This window comes from Pituophis catenifer, unplaced genomic scaffold (genome assembly GCF_029215685.1).
Source record: "Pituophis catenifer annectens isolate HBS135680 unplaced genomic scaffold, rPitCat1.0.hap2 SCAF_6, whole genome shotgun sequence".
In the NCBI taxonomy this organism is placed as follows: domain Eukaryota; kingdom Metazoa; phylum Chordata; class Lepidosauria; order Squamata; family Colubridae; genus Pituophis; species Pituophis catenifer.
The window spans coordinates 25,669,579-25,692,463 of record NW_027256886.1 but is presented as its reverse complement, the minus strand read 5'-3'; the positions used below and the strand labels follow the sequence as shown (position 1 = coordinate 25,692,463).

The window sequence follows — 22,885 nt, the reverse complement described above, 5'->3', positions numbered from 1 at the left end:
GTGATGGCTTTGATTGTACACTCTGTTCAGAAAACTTTGAATGTTCAGAAAACTTTGAAAGTGGGATTGCATTAATCAGTTCACAATAACAACTGGGCCCCTCCATGAAGAGAGTAGTGCTGTTCCAAGGCTAGCTTGAAACGATGCCACAGAAACAATGCTGTGTACAAATGATAAAGGGTGTCTCCACTTCTGGCCTTATCATATGAATCCTCTTGTCTTTGTCCTCTTATCAGCACCTCCAATCACTTAACAGTGTAGACTACCAGCCATTACTGTACAAGGGGCAAGTTTTCCAACTTCTCACAACATCCAATGGAAAAAGTTATATTCTTGCTTGGATCTAAAAAATAAACAATTGAGTTCACAGTCTGTTCTCTTCTGAACATGAAGTAATTTCATGCCAGTATTGTATCTTAGATATTGCTATGTTTTTCTTGATTTTCTCTCACAAGATAAGGTACTGATTTTTGGGGGCTTCAGTGCATTAGCTCTGTGCATTGGCTCTTTGCAGTTAAACGCTGTAGTCCCGGGGAAGCTCTTTCTATTTGGTTGGGTTGGTTAAAGTCCATTGAATTCAGTGGCATTTGAATAGCCAAACTATGTAGAGGATCACAGTCACATGTTCTGGTTAGGAAACTCACTCCATTCTATGACCTTCGATGCCTTCTCTTGTCCCCTGATTATTATCAAAGTCTGACGTAAATAAAAGTCCAGCATTTAACTAATAGGAATGTGTACTTTAATGTACTTTGCACTTCGAAAACTCCATGGATATGTTTAATTTAGTTACCAATTACTACTTTTGACTCTTCCAAACCTCTCTATTTTATCCGCATTTGGCTGCTTGGTATGTGTACCCTGTATTGTAGAACAGATACATTGGTTTATGTGGATAAAGTGAGGAATGATTTCTTAACACTCCAATCTTGCTAAGCGGATTGGAATTGATAGTTTTAATAGAGTCATAATAATTGGAAGAATCTGTCATTTATTGCAAGTGTAGGTCAGAATTTAAAAATATGTAAAATTCTGATTAAGGAAAACTGAGGATTATATTAACCTTGGGTCCCACAACATAGAAATGGCAATATTTGAGACCAGGTGGAAGAAAATTGTAAAACAACCCTGCGTGTCAAACATCACCATTATGGGGCCTATCTAATTGAACATTTCCATTACCATACAAAAGTAAAGAGTGAATCACGCTACATAAAGTCTGCCTAATACTGATTTTTTGCTATGTGTAAAGTAGCCAGAATAAACATTACATGATTTAGGATATATACAGATAAACATGCATGAAAGATTAGAAACCAACTCTGTCTGTCTCTGCTTTTAAACTGAAATCAGTGCTAGTACTTGAGTAGACTTGAGAAGATTTGCTCCATGACCTTTGGTGTATAATTATGGAAGAGAAGACAAGAAGCAGCAGACATTTGAAAAGGGAGAAAAATGCTTGGAAAACATAGACAGAGAAAACAGTGGGAATTCTCCAAATGGAATGTCGATCACTTTTTCATCTGTGGAAAGTATGTGTGTGAACATGCTAGGAATCTAGAGAGGAAAAGGATGGGATATGATTGCAAGGGGCAATACCAGAGACCCCTTAGCTTTCATAATATACAAAACAAACTTCTCACAAAAATAAAGGAACAGCTCTGGCATGTGAAGAGACCACAGTGTACTACTGAGATACTGAGGAAGAAGGAAATTGAATGAGAAATAAATGCAGTCAACCAGTTATTACCTCCTACAATTTGTGTGGATACAAAGCAAACTTGATTCCTTTTTATATTTTTTTAAGGAGTCATGAGTTGGAGGAAGTAGGTGGCTCGTAAACATAGTTTTGACATATTAACTGTGTTTCTGAACCTAGTTATCTCTCAGGTAAGATTTTTCAAGGGTTTTCCTCCAAGACTATGGCTTTTAGGCTCACTAGCTTTGTTATTATCCTATAGTTATTGTTATTATCCTTATATATAAATGTATTGTAATAGGATACTTTTTTGTCCGTTGGTTTCTTCCCTCCCATCCGGTGGGTCCAGGGCAAAAATGAGGGTTCCTTTTATTGTCTTAGTGACTTCATAGAAAACATTTTTGACCTTATAAGCCCATTTAAAATGAGAAGATATTTTTGCTTTTCTATCTTATTGCTGTGACTAAATGTTGCAATATTTAAGGCTGTAGACCAAGAACCAAGGTGTGCATTTGGTAAGGTGTTGAACTGGACTGGGGAGAGTTGAGTGCTACCCCATTCACAGTCATAGGAATAGATCTGAGGCGAGTTATTCATCTTTAGTTCAACCTATTTCCCCATGAAAAAATAAGGTTAAGTGCTGATGATATCTAAGGTATCCTACTCTGTTCTTAATCTACAGACAATATGTCTATGGACTTGGTTGACTGGGGGCTATAGTCACTTCCAAAGGATGCCAGGGAACGGAAGTTATGGTGTAACCCCTAAACTATCCTGTTGAACTAATTAGAATTTCTATCACAACAGTCATAGATAAAACTCAACTATCAGAATAAGTTTCTGTTACTCTGAGTTTCTGTTACTCAGAGCAAAAATATGCACCAAAAAAATCCTCGTGACCCAAACCCATGTAGAAATATATCTGGACTTCAGAAATTCAATAAATCAGAATAGTTAATGATGGGTTTCATTATGGGGAAGAGAAGATTAGTAGTAGAACACATGTTTTATATATAAAACAGTAGTTTTATATAAACTTTGCAGTGTTCGGTAAGACCTCTGTTTAAGAATTGCTCCGGATAAAGTACACAAACTTCAGTTAGTAATCTGTATGATTTCATAAACTGGCTTCTTAGAGAACTATAGGGATAAGATCAATGTCAGGCAAGACAGAAACATCTATCAAGACAGATGATAGATGATAGATTGAGATAGAGATTTCCATGCCTTTTAAATGGACTCTGATTTTATACTGTTTTAGTTTGCTGGATTATTTTTCTTCATTGAGTTTTAAGCTGACTTGTTATCGCAAAATTCACTTCATTGCCCTGTGTTTAAAACTAGTGTGCAGATTTTATAGACGCATTACTATGAATTTGTTTATCCTACAGCTCTTCCTGACAGCTGAGCTAAAGTGCTATCCACCTGTCCTTGAGTTTTTAGAAAACTATAACTTGCTGTGTCTATTGACAATCCTACTCTGCCAGAGGCACAATACCAGCAAATAGTGCTGTTTTTATTTAAGGTGAGTGTACATTAATGACAGAAATTGGTGGGCTCCCCAGCTATGTTTTCGTCCATTCCCATGAAATATTACCTTCCAATGGCAAAATAACCATTAATTAACATGGGATGCGTTGGGGAGGAGACAAGATTTGAAGATGGCCAGGCCAGCACTTTTAGCTGTCTGTCACCATTCATTCTGGTTGGTGCAAGTGTTTTGTGTGAGTGCAATCAATGATGAGCTTCTAACTGAATTCCAATAAACAGGGCTTTAGGCTATTTTGGAACAGGACTAAACTCATACCTAAAAGAGTCCTGAACATCAACTGCAAAGCCATTTGCCATAGCAGAGATGCTTATTGGGCTTCTTTTAGATACCACTTAGTAGAATTCTAGAAGAGTTTTTTTTTTTTAATTTGATTTATATGCCGCCCTTCTCCGGAGACTCAGGGCGGCTTACAATGCGTTAAGCAATAGCCTAACATGTTCTACTAGATGTTACAGTCATCTCATTTTCAGATATTCCTTTTTAGTGGGCAATAAGCTGTGCAGTTTTGCGATGAGCACAATCTAATACATTTCACAGATGATTGAGTTGTTGAGTTCTAGTGAACTTTATAGGGAAGGATCATTCTGGCAAATCTTTGTTCAAAAACTGATGCTGGGAAAAATTGCACTGGGAAGTTGTAGAAAGATGACCATCTTTTTATTCTGTGCCTGTTCACCGCCCTGAGTCCTTCGGGAGTAGGGCGGTATACAAATTGAATAAAATGAAATGAAAAATGAAATCTTATTTCTTCCAGCTTTGACATACAGCCTCTCTCTCTCACTCTCTCAGCTGCTTTGGGGTGATTTATGTCTCTCCCACTATTCACCCTCTATTCAAAGCAGAATGACCTTGGAAAATACTGTTCAGGGATTATGGAATATGCCCTCAAAAGTCTCAACTTGGTCAGAAAGTGCCAGAAGGATCCTTCCCTGTAAAGTTCACTAGAGCTCAACAGTAATCAAATCATCTTTGAAGTGTGTTAGATTGCAAAACTGCACAGCTTATTGCCCACTGAAAAGGAATACCTGAAGATGAGATGATTTTAACAACATGAGAACATTGCAGAAAAAAAATTGTTGACCATGTCCATGTCAAGACGTAAGTGAGTCCTTAATTTCAGCTATTTGCCCAGAGAATTGCAGAGAAAAAAGAGAGGGAGAAGAAGAATGAAAATTATTTACTCTGCTAATGAGATTTGTAATCCAGCACATCCGAACAACATTCAGTTGAAAAAAAAACATGAGATGGCTGGATGAATAGACAGATGATAAGTCTTTACAATAGTTTTCTAACATTCATACTTTTGTGCTAAACCAGTAATATCCATAAAGTAACGCATAACGCATAAGGAATTACTATTGGCAGAAGATTTTTGTCAACATACAGCCTTGTGACTGTTATCATAGCAATGTTAGAAACAAATCCTAACTGTAGCTCTCAAGTGAATGTGTATAAGTTTGTCTCTTTGATTTGGCAAACAATATTACTATGTATTACATTTAAAAACACATTTCTTGTTTTAGGTGTATATGTTGCATTGCTAGCTTCCTTGCACATTTTATAATTAGAACTGCTGTGAGATATTTCTCTTAAATGAACTGTAAACATCTGGGCTTCCTCTCAATAGCAGCAAAGAGTCCAAACTTTCTGTGTAGTTGTCAACAGGATGTTTGTAACCCAGATTAAATGAATTTATTTTAAGCCTAGCATTATTGCTTACAAGCAGGGTGGATTTGATTTAAATCAAGTTGATTTAAATCACAATTTAAATCATGATTTAAATCACTAGTAAAAAGGCTTGATTTAAATCAACTCGATTTAAATCATAATTTTTAAAGAGCAACTGTCATCTCTGCTACACCTTTGACCCATTGTTGACTCACCGATAGTCCCAGTGTTGCAGAATATACAGCCTCATGCTACATAACTAAGCTCCGTTTCATGCTGAATAAATTAAATTATTTATGTATCTTAAATAGAAAACTATCTTACGATAGATTTTTACCCCAAAAGTTTTTTATTAAAATAAATTCGATAAAAATCAAAAAAATCCGTTTTAAATAAAAAAATCCAATTTAAATCAAAAAATCTGATTTTTTTTTATTTATTTTTTTAAAAAATCATTGATTTTTATCCACCCTGCTTACAAGTTGTTTTATAAAAACAATACCAATCATGTGTTTGCATTGTTTTAGCATATCTTAATTGAATTTGAATTATATTCTATTGCCTTCTGCAATGCTACTAGATATATTGTGAAGCACTAGTCAATGTTGGATTGCCAACATGATCGTCAATGTCCGATGACGGATATGGCACAAGAAGAAGAAGACACTCTTCAAACTACAAAAATTCCTCAGCCTATTTTTCTTGCTACATTACGGCAGTACATTGGCTAAAAAAAAGATGATGTCTGATAAGACACAGTGGTACAAAACTAAGACATTCATCAGGATGACTTTTCTTAAAGGAATGTCCTGCTTTCTTTGGCAATGTCCTTGCCAAAATTCTCCTAATTTTGTGTAAAACTTGACAACTCAAATAATAACTCTGACATATAACTTCCTGTGTCATCTGATCATCTTGGAAGAGATCTATCTACATGATGGTTAAGAGTTGACAGCAAACTGATGATATGTAATCAATCAATCAGTCAAAGATAATGATAACAGCTGCTAAAAAAAGATGAGATGTTTAAAATCAGCAAAGAGGAAATTTTAATGAGTTTGACAATTTAGCTTCCTTGGATCAAAAATTTTTCACTTTGGCAATTCTGAAATCAAACACACGATAACTTTAGGACACTTTGCAATGGTTAACATGAATATGGTCTGGAAAAGCAGAGCTACTGATATAAATATAAAAAGCAGGCTAGTTAGAACAATAGTCTTCCCTATAATGATGTATGGGTATGAGAGTTGGACACTAAGAATGGTTGATCGAAGAAGAATTGCAGTCTTTGAACTATGCTGCTGCTGGTATAAATTACTGCATATGTCATGGACAACTAGAGTAACTAGCACCAGAGAGGTGCTAAATCATATAAAATCAGACACATCACTAGAAGCCAAAATCATAAGACTATGTCTGATTTACTTTGGCCATATCATGCGTGCAAATTCATTGGAGTAGTCGGTGCTAGGAATGGTTAGTGGAACAAGAAGAGGCAAGCAAAGAACACACTGGCTTGATAGCATCAAATCTGATACAAAGTTGAGCATCCAACAACTGAAAGAAGTTGTGCTTGACAGGAAAGCATGCAGAGCGTTTATAAAGTTCCCAAAAGTCAGACATGACTGAATGGTTACAACCACCACCAATCAATCTTATCTCTGTTTTTTTAAAAAAAAAAAATCTCACTTTTTCACGTAATTTTCTTAAAAATAAAAGAAGAATCCATTATTGGTGGGCTTCAGTAAATACATCTACCTTGTTTTTATTAGATTTACTGGATATCCTATCCGTTCAATGCTTAGATGGAGATTCCCATTCATTTTATCACAGCCACAGCAATTCTGTCTCTTTTGCACTATTTCCAAAAAGACTGTAGGGCAGTGGTGAAATGTAAAATTTGTTACTACCGGTTCTGTGGGCGTGGCTTGGTGGGGGGAGGGTAATATGACTGAGTGGGCATGGCCAACTTTTTTTTTTTTTTTACTTTTAAAACCATTTTTTCTACAACCTCTTCGGCTGAAGAGGTTGTAAAAAAAAATGCTTTTAAAGCCTCTGACGATCCCAGCTGACTTGCCGGATCGGCAGAGGCTTTTTTTCCTTTTAAAAACATTTTTTCTATAACCTCTTCGGCCAAAGAGGTTGTAGAAAAAATGCTTTTAAAAGCCTCTGATGATCCCAGCTGAGCCGCGCAATCATCAGAGGCTTTTTTTTTTTTTACTTTTAAAAGCATTTTTTCGGCCAAAGAGGTTATAGAAAAAATGCTTTTAAAAATTAAAAAAAAGCCTCTGATGATTGCGCGGCTCAGATGGGCAATGGGGGGGCAGGGATTTTTGCTATCGGTTCTCCGAACCACCCGCCTCCATCGCTACCCGATCGGGCGATCCGGTCCAAACAAGAAACATTTCATGCCTGCTATAGGGCTGTCCTTATGTAGTCATTAAAAACTGAACTCAGTTTTTTTTTTTTTTACTCGTTGAAGCAAGTGTACCCAACAGGATATATGCCCCCCACCTAAAATAAAAGAGAGGAAGCATTAGAAACTCTGTTTAAGGATTCAGAAGATTGTGTCAATAGTGTGCATGTTCCACTTATATTTGGCTTGGGATGTGGGGGAGGAAAGAAATGGAATGAGCTTTGAACAATACTTTCTGAAGCACATGAGACAAGTTTGGGGGATAATTCCCAGCTGTCCATGTTTCCCCAGCATTCCCCTTGTGAAAGAAGATGTTCTTATGAACGTTTCCTTTGGGAAATGAAAATAATTTCTCCGGTCTCCAGCATGTGTTATAATAACTATTTAATGTATATTAATATTCCATTTCTTTATAAGGGATGAATGGAACATGAGTGAGTTTGAAAAAAGGAAACAGTTTCTAATAAAATTGAGTCAGCCTTCTGTTACCTCACAGTCATAGGTCAGATTAATAATAGGGCTGTTTTACAAAAGGGAGTGCATAAACTTATAAAATATACCACACTACATTTATTTGCTTGATTTATATTTCTATAATCAATCAGAACAAACTGAGGCAATAAAAGCCTATCATTCAAAGACAATTGTAAAACCACCATACAGCCTAAGCATTTCACTGCTAGGATTAAATTTAAAATGGAAAAGAAGGGAAATGAATTTTGCATTGTACAGTGTTACAAAAAGTGGATTGCGTAAGTAAAGTATCTGGTGAAAGAAAATGTGGAAAACACCTTAAAATTAAATAATGTTCTATTTTTGCTTCTATGCTGTCCCCAACTGAATGTCCTGAAGTTACATTAGATAACAACATGGATCATCCAAGGCAAAATTACTTACCCATGCAAGATCCCAGGCAAGACTCTTACACAATTCAGAATTTACATTAAAAAACATAGAGAAGGATATCATTTCAGGGTTGCCAATCACAACCTTCGTTGTTCAATTTTTTTAAAGCTTTCTTGAATGTCACAGATATGCAAATGAAAGGAGAAGCAAAATTACTTTCTCCTTAAGTTTAAGGCAAAATTAAAAAAAATAATCTTAATTTCAGTATTGCATAATACTGCATAATGTTATATTTCATAACTTGGATATGAAAATATTCATTTATAAAAAGGAAAGTAAATGCTGATTGAATACTCTACCATACTATAAACTATGAAATTTAGCAAATGATACCTGCATCATTCCTTTTCTGCAAGACCTAATGGAGCAAGCTGATGTAACCAGGGAGAAGACATCCCTCAGATTGGCCAGGCCCATGCCATAAAAGGCTTTAAAGGTTAAAATCAGCATTTTGAATTGGGTTCAAAATGGTTGCAAACTGGCAACCAACCAGCTCATGGTGAAATGAAGTGAAATGAAATGAAGTGAAACCAATGAAATCTTTCTCATAGACAAGGTTACTTGCTGGAATGACCTCATATAATCCATATAAAACCCAGAAACTACTTTGTTTGAAAAAAGATGAATCCTTCTGCTGGAGTCTATAAACCAAGCTGCTTCACATAAACAAAAATCAAGAAATTCATTATAATTGTTGGAACAAAACTGAAGATACAAAATGAATATCAAATCTGAGAAGAGATGAATGGATGGATGGATGGATGGATGGATGGATGGATGGATGGATGGACAGACGGAGAGATGGAGAGATGACAAATAAAAGGAAAAATTATGTGTTCTTCATAATTTTAAGTATTGTGTCATAATTACTAATCACCCCACATGCTGGACAGTGAAGATATTATGCATTATTCATCCTCACCTTCAGCTTTACTTAGGTGGGACAACATCTGAAAGAGAAAGTAAGATGAACTTGGATGTGTGAATATGTACCACACCAGGAAAAATTTAGGGATAGGCAAGACAGAAGATACCTAACTGCCATTTCATTTCAAATGGAAAGCTGCATGTGACTAGATAGTTGGAAAAATAATTTACTGATTATACAGTCAAGTGAAATGTTAGTCATTACACTGAGCCTTTGTGAGGAAAAAGATTTTATTCTCCATTTTCACACTTTCCATAAACTGATTCCTGCATATATCTGTTTATTTTGCAGGATACAAGGATACATTACAATAAAATAAAGGCTTTCTTGTTTGCATAAAAACAGATGTTAGGATAATATGTGGTGTTATCTTAACATCTGGTAGGAATATATATTATATTTTCATAGATTCTAAGGTTTATTGTAGACTGCACAGTCTGTCCACATAAGATATTATCCAAACATCTGGTAGGCAACATCTGTGAAATACTCCATAGACTTCCAAGCTTTCCTAAAGTGTATCCTTGTTTGCATGTTCTGCTTGCCAGAATAATTGATTGATGATTTTCTACATTCCTACCCTACTGCAGTCAAGAGACTCTCTGCGATTTACATAAAGTATATAAGCCAAGTAAAACACCCACAATATAAAAGCTATAAACACCTCCACCCAAACAAAAAACAGAGTTGCAGTTGTATGTAAAGCTGAAAGAGAGCTGAGTGGGTGTGAGGTTCCATTTTGATGACATATGCCTAGTGAATCCTGTCCTGAAAAAAACAACATAACCTGAAAGCATGTCTCTATGTGATTGCCTGTTTATGTATTTTATTTATTTGTATTTGTATCTGTATCTGTATCTGTAGCTGGTTTAGCTTAGAAGTGTGTCCGGAATGATGGTATTGAACGCTGAACTAAAGTCTACAAAGAGGACCCTTGCGTAGGTCTTTGGAGATTCAAGATGTTGTAGGATGTAGTGCAGAGTCATATTAATAGCATCATCTTCAATCTATTTGCTCGGTATTTAAATTGCAAGGAGTCTAACAGCAGATCTGTGATGGTTTTCAAGTGGGACAGCACTAGTCTTTCAAAGATTTTCATGACTACAGATGTTAGAGCAACTGGTCTGTAGTCTTTAAGTTCTTTGAGGCTGGGCTTCTTCGGCACTGGGATGATAGTAGAGTGTTTAAAGCAAGAGGGAACATAGCACATCTCTAGTGTTCATAAAATGGACACTAAGATTGTAGTCATTATTGACATAGATTTTATTCAAGTCCATTCCTTATTTTGTTCTCTTTTCGTAATGAAATTCCTCTTTTATGTTGATGTATGACTATACTCTTCAACGCTGTTTTTTGATTTTAAAAAATTCAGATTTGGAATGTTGATTTAAAACTAGATATATTCACTATTCAATAGCAGACATTAATGTGCAATTTGTTGCTGATAATTTATTAGACTTATTATTTATAATGTGCATTTAGGCATTTTCTGTTTCAAAATATAAAGAGCTACAATTTTGTACTGTACTTTGTCCGTGAGCTAGTAAAATGATAAATTGCAAAAGATTTAATTATCAATAGCAAATTACAAGTGTAGTAAATTTGTAAAAAATAAGCAAAAGTTGTTCAGAATGCTCAATGAAAGAACATTAAATATTCAGTATATGTCAATGATAATGATGAGTGGTCTAATTTTGGTTTGTTGGAGTGGCTACAGCAAAACTCCAAGGGTTTTGTGGTACAAAACATGCTGAACCCAATTTTATAAGCTATTTCTCTATAGCAATAGCATTTAGATTTATATACTGCTTCATAGTGCTTTTACAGGCCTATGTAATGGTTTACAGAGTCAGCATATTGTCCCCAACAATCTGGGTCCTCTGAGACCTCGGAAAGATGGAAGGCTGAGTCAACCTTGAGCTGGTAAGATTTGAACTGCCAAACTGCTGAAGTCAGCAATCAGCTGAAGTAGCCTGGAGTGCTGCACTCTAACCACTGTGCCACCTCGGCTCTATGTAGATTTGTAAGCTATAATTTAAGAAATGTGATCATTTGGGTTGTCATTTGTGTATCGATGAGGGAGGAGGGGAAGTAAAATTGCTCATATTCTCCAAAGTGCACTTGAATAAAGAGAAGACCAGGTTAAGCTCACTAGCTATCAGTGGCTTTTTTGAGCCCAGCTGATTTATTATTATGCTACAATAATTTATCTTTAAAATGTCCCATGAATGTTGCTATTTTTGTTTATTCATCTCAATAGAAAATTATTTCAATTTTAATAGCAGCCAGGAAAAATTTTGTAGCAATAAAGCAAATTGAAATTTTTTCTTTTGCTTATCACCCTTGGGAAAGCATCACTGGATCATTTCATAGTCAATAAAATAGCACCGTCCATACTCAAGTTCAGTAGGTTTCAAGATAGTTAACAGAATTTCAGCAGGGAGAAGAATCATCCATTAAACAAGTGAGACATCTGTCACTTATGATCTGTATTTGATTTGTTTCCTCATTTTTACCAGTTGCAATTTTTACTGCTGCAATTTGGTTGTACAATTTGTAACACTGGATTGTACAATTTTTAGGCAGGTTTACATGTTAAACAAAGCTGAAGCAATATGCATTAAAGACCACTAGGCTAAGTACACCCATATACTATTAAATTACTGCAATTCCTCATCAGGTACATCATTGTTCCCTTATCATACATCTTATATATCTTAAAAGTAAGTAGAAGAGAGAAGAAAACATGGAGCCAGATGGGAAAAAAATGCCAGAAATTCAAAAACTAATGATGCTGAATGACTACCAAATGTTGATGGCCTGAATGGGGAGGATGGAAAATAAAATCTAGTATCTTGAAGAAACATTTTTTTTACAGGTTCAACTTGTTCTCTTTCATTTTCAATGGAAATTCATGTTATTAACAGTTTTTAGAGTGGAGTCATGTTCTGCAAAATGTACTTTCTCAACGAATGGCATGCATGGGAAAAAGTTGATAGCATATAATCTTTTTCTCACAATTCTTGAACGGTTGAATCTGAAATTACTATGAAGGGAAACATGCTTTAAAGACATTTCTTGTGTATTTCTTTCCTCTTCAATATGAAATTGTAGGGTAGAACATGGAAAGGTGAAGGATGAAAGAGGCTTGGTCTAAAATCAGAAAACAAGAACCTTTGTTAGATGCGTTCACTCAGCTGGGAGATTTGTTCATCTTCCAGCACTTTCACACCACGATTGGTTGGTTGGCCGGCTGGCTGGCAGGCAGGCTGGCTGACTGTACCATCAAATCATCATCAACTCTTAAGGATGGCAAATATAGCAATAGCAATAGCACCTAGACTTATATACCGCTTCACAGTGCTTTACAGCCCTCTCTAAACAGTTTACAGAGTAAGCATATTGCCCGCAATGATCGGGATCCACATTTTACCGACCTTGGAAGGATGGAAGGCTGAGTCAACCTTGAGTCTGGTGAGATTCACTCTGCCAATCTACTGGCAACCTGTGATCAGCAGATGTAGCCTGAAATATTGCACTCTAACCACTGCACCACCGCGGCTTATAGATTTTTAAAATATAGATTTTCTTTATGATGATCTATCCCTAACCTGGTCTTTCAGGTCTCCCAATGGCACATTCATTGCCATTGTAATTTTGCTGCTGGTTGTCCTCTTCTTGTCTTTCTTTCTATTTTTCCCACCATTAGGGCCTTATCTAGAGAACTAGGTCTTTATGTAATGTGTCCAAAGTGAGATAATTGAGCCTGGTCCTTTGTACCTTGAGTGGAATTTGGATTGATTTGTTCAATTATGTATTTGTTGGGGGGGGTGTTTTTGTATTCTTCTCCAACACAAAAATTCAAAAGCATCAATAGTCTTCCTATCCTGCATCTTTCAAATCCATCCTTCTCCTATAGAGTGTCATGGGGAATACAAATGCTTGCACTATTCTAATCTTTGTAGTTGTAGATCTATCAGGCATCTGAATATCTTCAGATATTCTGAAGACCCTTATGACTTCCCTTCCCTATAGTGTATTTCTTGATTATTTGTCCCCTTACTTTAATGAAAATGGTTTATTTTTATTTTTTTTCAGAAAATGATTTATCCTCCAACCACAGCAGGCAGAGAGCAGAAAGTCTGCAGAGAGATATAGGTAAACAGAGTTTGAACATCAAGGCAAGAGCAATAAAATTGGTCATTAAAAGCCTCTGAGAATAGAAACAGAACAAAGTAACTAAATGGAATCTGTTTTTGAAGTTATAAACACATCTGTGTTTCCTTACACAATGGCAAAGCTACTCCATAAGGCCATAAGGCACCACCCGAGACAACCTTGTCCTTTGTTGCCACACCCCTGCCCTCTGGTGGTGTAGACCTTTGTGGCTGGTCTCCAGCTAATTCTCTTAAACCTATTTATATTTTTGTATAACCTGAATGTTTCCCTCCACCCACCCTTTAATTTTAGGACCATAACAAATAAGCTATTAATAAACCCCTGGCTGATTCTGCTACTCTTATTTTTTTTAATGCTTTATGCTTCGGGCACTTTTAAACAGCCTTTTTCTCATTTTTAGAAAATATATTTAAGGAAGATCCCTCCAGTTGAGTAGTTGTCATATATAACAAGGCTAAAGTTACTAGGAAGTTCATCTTGCATACACATCTTATCCATCTCTTTTTATTCAGGACCTGACGGGAGAAAAAAATGTTGATTGTTTTGCAATACTATAAATATCTCCTAATGCTAGAATTTTATTTTAAACCGATTTAGCTTACGCTTCATTATAAGTGATCTACAGTGTGCCATGAAAGCACAAACCAAAAAAACGATCTGAAATTTGAACATTTAAAATGTACCAAACTATATAGTTTACAATCTACCTATGTATAACATCAGTTCTGTTTGCTACAGTTTCCTACAACTGATTTTGGGGAAGAAAAATTATACAACAGATTACATAATTTCCTTGAGTTAATCATATATGATCTATTACAGCAAAAAAATCTAACAGGCTTTTAATTATTGAGTGTGGAGTGCCATTGCAGCAGTTTTTTGCTTTATAAATTTGCTTTGTCTTTCTACAAAGGGAGCTAGAATCCTTCTGAAACGTGATTATATTGTTTGCTTGAATAAACATACATATACAGCCCTATCCTATGCATGTTTACCTCTTTTGGATTCAATGATACATAACTCTCAAAACGTATTGCTTAAAGAAATCCAGTGATGTGTACGAAACAAAAGCTATTTTTTAAAAAAACATATAAAAACTCCATGTAATATGTCCAGGTATATAACAATAAAAATATTATCAATGGGAAAATGTCACAGAGTCAACAAAGAGAGCATAACTGTGTGATTGAAACCCCAACCCCTTCTAATGAGTTGCATGTTGTACATGTGAGGTTTAATTCAGTTACACATGTCACCTTTTTTTTTATGCACCCTGCAGATGTCAACATTATGAGCACTAAAGGATGATGTAGATGTTATTATTTATGTACTCTCTTGCTTTCTCGAGTACCATGTTTCCTTAAACACCACTTTGTATTCTGCATATGGCAGAATACAGAATGTTCCCTGTTGCAGAGCATTCTGTGATGAATTCGTTCTTGCTATTAGCCTCAGAAAATATTGAGAATCTTCGAAGACATAGTCCAATAATTTCTGGAGAGGCACATGCTGCCTTACGATACGGAAAAATTGAAAATACAGACATTGTTAATGTGTGAACAAACTAGGAGCGGGAGCTGTCTTTTTATACATTTTATTTTTCATCTTGTTTGCTATTTTTAAATTATTTTGAATTTGAGTTCACATAATACTGGTGATGCAGCATGGATGTCCATTATGTTGTCCTGACTTTTGTTTTTAATGAAAATCTCTCATCACAAAAGCTTAGTATTTATTAAATTTTCCAGTGGTCATCAGTATTTACAAGTAGAAATACAGTTCTTAGGAAAGCATTTTAATGGAGTATCTATTTACAGTATTTTATGCAGATACGTCTTTGCTGTTAAATATGTCAGTGCCCGCCATTCTGTACTTTATAAACACTTTTATATGCTATCCTTTGCCAAAATTCTCACCTAATCCTCATGCCAATCCATTTCGGATCCTATTAAAGATGCGTGCCTAGTAGAGAAAGTTGAGTGGAAGAATAAATGTTCTGCAGTGATGTTCCGCTTTTTCTGACTTTTGCCATTTTGTGATTTGTTCATATTTAACGGATTCTCTGTCACTGAAATCAGAGAAGAAATAAATTTATCTCAGCTATAAGGCTAAGTAGTTTATTGGTGAGGAGAACCAGGTTTCAGTCTGAAAATCCCAAAATCTTTTGTGTACACAACATATCACTAGTGATGATGGTACCACTTACTGCAAGATGCATGGGAAGACTTGGCTGTACTTTCCCATCCTAAAAACTGATCAGAGAAAAGAAGATGTTGGATTGAAGTTTTCTTTGGCAATGCCTCCAACCCTTTTAAAGAATAAGGAAGAAAAGGCTTGTTCTGATCTTATTCTTGTTAACAAAGAATAACAAAGAACTTCTTGTTAAGGAGTACAGGAGGAGAGAAGTATTGTATAACAATGGAAGAGGAAGAGAAAAATGGAGGGGAGTATGAGGGTCTGCAGGAGTATGTGAAAGTCTAGAATCTTTTGCCCAGGGCCTTCCCATCCTTGGTAGTACCATTTCTTCTTCCCTCTCCTCTTCCCATTTTGAAGCTCCAACACTGGAAAAGTACAGAGTACAGAAGATTTCAGAACAAATGAAGATTTTTTTTCCTCTTCAAGGTTGGAGCATCAACTCTCCCTGCAGTGGGACAATCTATTTATCTTATAATTTCTAAAGCATCTTCTCGGGAACAATTATAAGCAAAACAGTGGAAATATTAATTTTAAAATAATTTTAACGTTGGTTTTATATGCCCAAACTTCACACTTCCTCTGAAGTAGGGTTGATGTAATTTCATACTAAAAACTAACTGCAAATACTTCAGTAGAATTACACCTACGGGTTTGAAAATAGCAATTCAACCATATTGGAATATTTATACGAGTTTGGAAGGCCATGTGCAAGGGAAGAAATAAGAAATTGCAACACTTTATGTGGATTTTAACATTTATTTAGTTCAGTTTTCAGTACAATTTTAAACAATTCATATCATTGTATATGGACTCAGAAAAACTATTTATGTTTGTACTTTCCTCCGGTCTTTAAGTTAATGAGTCAGAAGAACTGTTTTACATTTTTCATAGTAAAATTAATAACTTTAGGAAAATGGATCTTAATAGTTCCAAAAAGGAACAAGTTTTTCAGCAACAGTTTGAGAAGTAAATTGATACAGTATTTAAAACATCTGCATGGAAAAATGAGAAACTACAAGAATGATAAAATTGACTTTGATCAAAGTCTATGGTCTTTGAAATATAGTCATTGTTTATCTAGGACATTTGAAAATCAAGAGTGTCCTGACATATGGCATTCTTGCATGGTACGGGAGCAGCTCTGTAGCGGACAAAAAAGCTCTACAGAGAATCATTAAAACTGCCCAGAATATCATCGGACTCTAATACCAGTACCAGCCCTGGGCGACATCTTCGAATCTCGCTGTTTGTTGCACAACATTCTCAGAGACTCTTCCCATCCTGCTTATAATCTTTTTGGACTGTTGCCTTCTGGCAGAAGATACAGAACAATTAAAACTCAAACCATACGTTTTCTGAATAGTTTTTATCCCAGCCAGATCTATAATTGCACTCAACAATGAACTAAAGGGCCACCATCAGTGAGCTGTTGGACAGCATTACTTGGCCTGTTGTGTGGATGTTTGGGTGGTTTAGGGGCGGGGAATTGTGGTGGGTGAGGGGGTGTTTGGGGATTGTTATGTGTCTTGGACCTGGTCTTTGGGTGTTAAGTGAATTTCGTTGTATGTGTATACTGTGTATACATGTACAATGACAATAATTATTATTAATTTTCCAAAATTGCCTTCAGGATATTGCTACTAGACAAAATAGTTTTGGGATTTTTGTAAAAAAAAATGCCAGGAAATTTTTCTCTAAATATGCTGCAAAATATTTGGCACTTCTTCATGTTTGTTGCCCTGGTGGACAAGATAACCCCTCCCACTCATATTTCCAATATGTAAACAAGCAGGTTACAATGTATTTATTTATTCATCATTTTGATATAGCAACCCAACTCTGATGTCTTACAATGTGGAGAATTTATACTTTATGATGTGTCATGATCAGTATAAAATCTAAAACTGTGACTCATACAATCAATTTGCTTTAGTCCAGTAGGATGCACTTTAATTTAACTTAATTGGATCTAATCAAAATGTTCCATGTTGATTAATGAATACTTAGTATGATTGGTCTATTTGTTGTTAGCAACGCCCAAAATATTTCCATGTGATAGAATTTGACTATGTACCAGCAGAATACATCACAGCTATGCTTAAGAAAATATTCTTTAGCCTGCTCTCTCATTTGGCATTTTAAACATCTTTCACAATAGCATTTCTAATTTAGGGCACTGACATTTTCAAATGAAAACTTTCAGAGCTGAAGTATAGCATGGAATACAATGTGGTATTGGTCAATTTAAAGAGTTTCAATAAAAACTAGAGGAATATTTGTGATTACAGTGGCTAATATAATATGTCATAATAGATAGCATCTATCATCTATCAATTATCTGATTTATATGGCTGATCATCTCACTCTAATACAAACATAATAACATTTACATGTTGGGTCACACCCATTTTGATATCATTAGTTTCCCTTGTTGACACATCAGTTCAAGAAGGATACTTTTTAATACTTTTTTTAAAGTATTTCATCATTTTCCTTCCTTCCTTCCTTCCTTCCTTCCTTCCTTCCTTCCTTCCTTCCTCTCTTTCTTTCTTTCTTTCTTTCTTTCTTTCTTTCTTTCTTTCTTTCTTTCTTTTTTTCCCCTACAGCTAGCAGCTGTATTGTCCATGGCATTGGGGATGAGTAGCCAACCTCATTCCAGAGCTGCTACTACTGCAAGTAGAAGTAAAACTAAAAGACATTGCAAGGGCGGGAAGATTTGCTTGCATACCAGAATTTTGGTTGCTAAGTAGGTCAGCACATTACTGATTTTATGACCATTTTACCACAGACATTAAGCAAATCACATGTTCATTAAATGAATCATGCAATTATTAAGCAAATCTGATTCCCCCAGTTAACTTTGCTTGATAGAAGCCAGGTGAGGCTATCCTATTTTTGAACCATCATTAAACAAACAGTCATGAGTCAAGGACTACCTGTAATTATTAAAAGTATGCTATTCCTAAAAATATCTGAGAAATGTTTTCTGCCCACAAGTAAATACTGAAATGGCCGTTTCAGAATGTTGGCAAATGGCACATTTGGGATAGAAAAGAGCACAGGCAATTTTTTATTGCTCATGAGGAACATCTTCCAAAGCAAAGGAAGCCAAATATGTAATGCTTGCTTGCACCTGCCGTGTGAAATTGTTTTTCATCTGAGCTGCCTAAAATGTTCTTTGTCCCAGTAACTTATTTCTTTTGCCGGCCATTGACTTTACTTCAGACTAACCCATTGGAGATTAATTTTCTCTTGAAATCTTTGTCTATGCAGATAATCTGAATAGGATTCAGTTGGCAAAACAGCAAAAATAGGGGATGAGCAAGGGGAGCAAATTATTTGTTGATTTACCTAAAACCTAGCATTGAAGATGAATCCATCCTGCCAAAAGAAAGATAAGACAGAAAAAAATCATTTGCCTTCTATACTATTTTTCAGTAAGCCTCAGCCTATTCTCTCACAGTAAATTTTTTTAGGGGGAGGAGTTGGGAAAAAATATAGTATTCCTCTGAGATAAATGTAGTAGATTCAGTACAGGTGATGTGACTGGAAACAACTGCAATCCAATATAGCAGTGGTTCTCAACCTGGGGGTCGTGACCCTTTGGGGGTCCAACGGCCATTTCACAGGGGTCGCCAAAGCCCTCTCTCGCCCCCCCCACGCCTTCACTCACCCTCACTGTCTGCCTCTGGATGGTAGTCAACAGGCTCAGACTTAACCCAGACAAGACCGAGTGGCTGTGGGTATTGCCTCCTAAAGACTATGTTGATTGTCCATCCTTGGTTCTGGGGGGGGGAGAAATTGTCCCCCTCAGAATGGGTTCGCAATTTGGATCTCCTCCTAGACTCACAGTTAAGATTAGAGCAACATCTGACAGCTGTGGCTAGGGGGACCTTTGCACAGGTTCACCTGGTGCACCAATTGCGACCCTACTTGGATCGGGAGGCTCTTCTCACAGTCACTCATGCCCTTATCACCTCACGGTTAGATTATTGCAACGCACTGTACATGGGGCTACCCTTGAAAAGTGTTCGGAGACTACAGTTGGTCCAGAACGCAGCCGCGTGAGCTGTCGTGGGTGCACCTAAGTACACCTACATTACACCAATTCTCCGCAAGCTGCACTGGCTCCCTATTGGTCTCCGGTCACAATTCACAGTGTTGGTTATTATCTTTAAAGCCCTACATGGCTCAGGGCCAAGGTATATTCGAGGCCTTCTATCGCCTAACTCCCAACGACCGGTAAGATCCCACAGAGTTGGTCTTCTCCGGCTCCCGTCAGCTAAACAATGCCGGCTGTCGGGCCCATGGGGGCCTTCTCTGTGGTTGCCCCAGCTCTCTGGAACCAGTTACTTCCTGAGGTCCGGATCATCCCCACCCTATTGGCCTTCTGAAAAGTGGTGAAGACCTGGCTTTTCCGGCAGGCCTGGGGCCGTTGATCTCGCTCTTGCAATCCGGCGAGATCCGGCCATGTATGGTGTGAATGAGTTTTAATGTTTTTAATTTTTAAATGTTTTTTATAATGATTTTAAATGCATTGTGAGCCGCCCTGAGTCTTCGGAGAGGGGCGGCATACAAATTGAATTAATAAATAAATAATAAATAAATTTTTCATACTTATGACCCATGTTTATGTGATTTACATTCGGATACTTGACAACTGACTCACATTTATGATGGTTGCAATGCCCCTGGGTCATGTCTGTGACCTTCTGACAAGCAAAGTCACTGGGGAAACCACATCCCCTTAACTGTTAGTAGTAGTAGTAGTATTAATTTAGCAACTGCAGTGATTCACTTAACAAATGTGGCAAGAAAAGTCGTAAAATAGGCAAAACCTCAGTCAACAAATTTTTCACTTAGCAACATAAAATTTGTGTTCAATTGTGGTCATAAGCTGAGGACTATCTATATTTGGAAATATCTTGTTATGCATTAATATATCTGATTAGAGATGCTCACTTTTTGTTCTCTGTCATGTACCTTATTAATTTTATTAATTTTTTACCTCACTGAACTCCTAGAACTCTCAGAAAAGATGTGTGGTTTTTGAGCATAAGTTGTTTTATTGAAGTATTACATTTATATTCCATCTCTATTTTTAAATGTATAGATAGCATGTCAGGTTTTTCACAAGATCATAGACGTAGAAGAGACTATGAGGCCCTTGCTTCATGCAGAAATGCAGATTAACATCTCCCACACAGATAGCTGACTAGCATATGCTTGAACAAAATAGAGGAGACAAACACCAAACACAGAGACACACACACAGAGAGACACACACACACAAACCCTGCTCATCTCTAGCAATCAATCCACTATCAGACTTCACCATTTTTTTCTACCATTCAATCAGAAACCATTGTATTTTATTGATTGTGGGCCATCAAGTCGGTGTCAACTTTTAGTGATCACATAGTTTTTCTCCATGCTAGTGTGTACTTAACCTTTGAATATACTTATACAAACAAAATCCTAAAGAAATATAACAAATTTATGTTAAATTAAGCCCTTTCTTTTAGTACTGAAGCCTCAGTCATATTCATTTCTTTCTGCTCCCCAACTGCTTTTAACTTTTTTTTTTTTAAAGAGCAATAAAAGCTTATTACAAATTTCCTCCTTATCTTTTAGCTTCCCTGGGAACGTTGTGTTTTATCAGTCCATCAGCATTTCAGCCAGCACATAGACTGAACTCCATGTGCTTCAAAGTCAAATGTATTTAAAATATGTAATCATGTTCAAATTCTCTTAAGGTTAGTCCAGGAAACATTGGTACATATTTTCAGATAAATTTGCCTAGAATTAGTCACTGTTTCTTCCGTTCCTCTCTCATAAAAGTATTCTTAGTTTCTATTATATTTAGGATAATATTCTAAACCATTCTCCCACGTTTAGGCACCCTGGTTCCTTCCAGACATCTTGGACTACAGTTCCTTTATCTTTTTCTTATTGGCCATGGTAGCTGCAGCTAATAGAAACTGAAGTCCAAAACATCTGGATGGCAGCATGTCATCTATTGCTGCATGCAATTTTGGGGTGTGGCAGTGCGGTTACACATGAATTCAGCTTCATGAAAAAATACACATCATGAGTACTGGCAAAAATGCAATTTAAAAATGGGGATTTTCCATTCATGACTTTAGAGCAATGCTCAAAACAAACAAAAAACAGGCATAGGCATGGGTTGGATGGATGAACGTGATTTTTTTTTCTAATTCTTATTGGTGACATAATTTTTACTTATGAAATTCCCATATTTGAATGGTGTCAGAAATTGATATATCGATGTTCTTACCAATACACTAAGGCATCATTAAATTGTTATTCTGTTTGATTGCAACAAGATGTTCAGTCATCCAAGATGAAAATCATTCTTGGCTAGTCCTCCATTAAAAACTATTGGAAAGAAGGAGAGGAGCATGGGGATGAATGATGAATCACAAAACTGGATATGCTTTTAACTGTTACAGATAGGAGGACAACTTCTAGGAGCACATTTTCACCATATGCATTAAATCCTCACACTTTGCTTTGCCCTGAGAAAATTATAACAGAATACAGTTCAGAACAAATATTGTAAGAATTCTAAGAATACATCCGGAAGAGAATTTAATTGCAGCTGCCATCAGATCATTTGTTTTGAACTCAGTCACACATTTACTGCACACATTTAATGCTTTGAAAAAGTACAATTGGACTTTTTTTTTTTTTTAATTCCAAAAATCAGTAGAAATGCAACAATCAGGTCTGGTGTTTTGTTTTGTTTTTCCCTTCCATTGGGGTGACAAATTTTAAAGCCACAAATTCTGGAAAACTATTCAAATAAATGAGAATTAAACAAATCTTAATGATTGAATCTTCTTTTCTAGTAACTTTTCTTTTTGCAAAATATTACTAAAATATTATACTGCTCCAACTATAAGTAGTTTTTCTGTGTACTAACAACCAACAGGATACTTAACACTTCTTAATGGAAATCACACATTAACTCTGCTTTAGAGAATGGCACACTATGTTATGGAAGTAATATCAATTTCAGAAATAAGTTTGCCTACTAGGGAATTTAATTTGCTTTATAAATCATTTATGGGGCATAATTCCACACATTATAAATCATTTATGGGGCATAATTCCACACATTGATTTGTATCATATCTGATTTTGCTATTTTTTTTACATAAAATGTTAAATATAGTATTTTATCTATTTTTCATAAGGATGGATCTTCTAAAACTGATAGATGTGTATGTGGTAGACAATTCTTACTATTTTGGTTACTTTATTAAAGATTGATTGTTGGTTCAATTCTATTAACAGTTAAGATTATTTTATATA

The 22,885-nt window shown here is 36.0% G+C and overlaps 1 protein-coding gene across 1 annotated transcript in view; it reads left to right on the top strand.

Moving 5' to 3' along the window:
* AGTR1 (angiotensin II receptor type 1) overlaps positions 1-22,885 on the top strand; it is a 42,612-nt gene that overhangs the window by 1,019 nt on the left and 18,708 nt on the right. The window lies entirely within an intron of this gene.